Source organism: Thrips palmi, unplaced genomic scaffold (assembly GCF_012932325.1).
Source record: "Thrips palmi isolate BJ-2018 unplaced genomic scaffold, TpBJ-2018v1 HiC_scaffold_3, whole genome shotgun sequence".
Taxonomy (NCBI): Eukaryota; Metazoa; Arthropoda; class Insecta; order Thysanoptera; family Thripidae; genus Thrips; species Thrips palmi.
In genome coordinates, this window is record NW_023144630.1 from 1,907,485 (window position 1) to 1,908,854 (window position 1,370).

Genomic DNA, 1,370 nt, shown 5'->3' on the forward strand with positions numbered 1-1,370 from the left:
AAATCTAGACGGGCGTAGGGCTCCTGACAAGACTCGAACCGAACGTGTGACCCCACCAATGGATTCCTCTTTCGGAGAGCAATCCATTGGTGGGGTCACACGTTCGGTTCCAGTCCCATTTGGCGAATCTGGAGCTCAAAACGCGTCCAGCGTTTTGGCCGCCTCCACCGGTCTTCTGGCCCACTGTGCGCGCGCCCCGGGCCGGGTCTGCCGTGCCTGGCCGCTGTCTTTGCCGAATCATGGACCAATTGAGATCACCAGCGCTATACCGGATAGACACACACACACACACACACACACACACACACACACACACACACACACACACAGCGGTGACGTCAAAGCCATCACGCCGGGCAAAATCATTCTTCAAGGTTAATAGAAAAGACACGGAGGACGCGATAATGCCGACTGTAATCAACCTAGGGTGGCACTCACTCCTCCGTCTTTATACCACCTGTCTGTACGCCTGGGAGCAGTTTTTCTTTTCGCACAGCGTCTCAAACGTGACAAGAACTGAACTCGCTCGAAAGGGAAGTCAAATGCGTCCAGAGCGGCAAATCGAACTTTGCCGAATCCGTCATCAGCTTGCATCCAGTAACCTTACTACTCCATAAAAAAAAGCAAAAACAAAAACAAAAAAAACAGTCCCACATACACGACGTGTGACTACTATCCGTGCCTGGATACGTCCTTGTGGAGTGACCCTCATCATTCGAAACACAGACTCACTCACTCACACACCCACACGCACGCACGCACACGCACACACACACACACACACACAGCCTGGTGGCACGCGTCGCTATCAGCTAGGCCTGCTGGAGAGAAGGATATCCCTAACCGACTTTTTGAGGTCAGGCCATCCGGAGCGACTCCCTCGTGCAGTGTGGTGGCGGGCTGGAGCCTGGCTGGAGCCTCGCGGCGGGAAAAAGGAAACCTCGCGATGAATCGTGTCGCTTTTTGTTTCTAAGAACGAGGTGGTGCTGATAATTAGTTTGTACGTAGTTGGTGTTTCTCCGCGCGCGTATGTATGTATGTGTGTGTGTGTGTGCGTATGTGTGTGTGTGTGTAGGTGTGTGTGTGTGTGTGTGTGTGTGTGTGTGGAGGGGGCAGTGTGATAGCCGCTGGGCTGGTTCGATCCTCTCCGAATTAAAAAAAAAATCATTTCACGTTTCTTAGCTAAGAAACGTGCAATGAGACCATCACTCCATCTGACAATTTTTCTTTGCAAGTATATCAATTTCTTAAAATGAAGTTATTTTTTTTTTCAATGTCGCTGTTTCCGCACACCTGTGCGGTTGCAGCAGTGCCAGGTAAAAAGAGACGTCGTTTCCAAACGCAGCGAGACACGCAGACAGACAGACAGA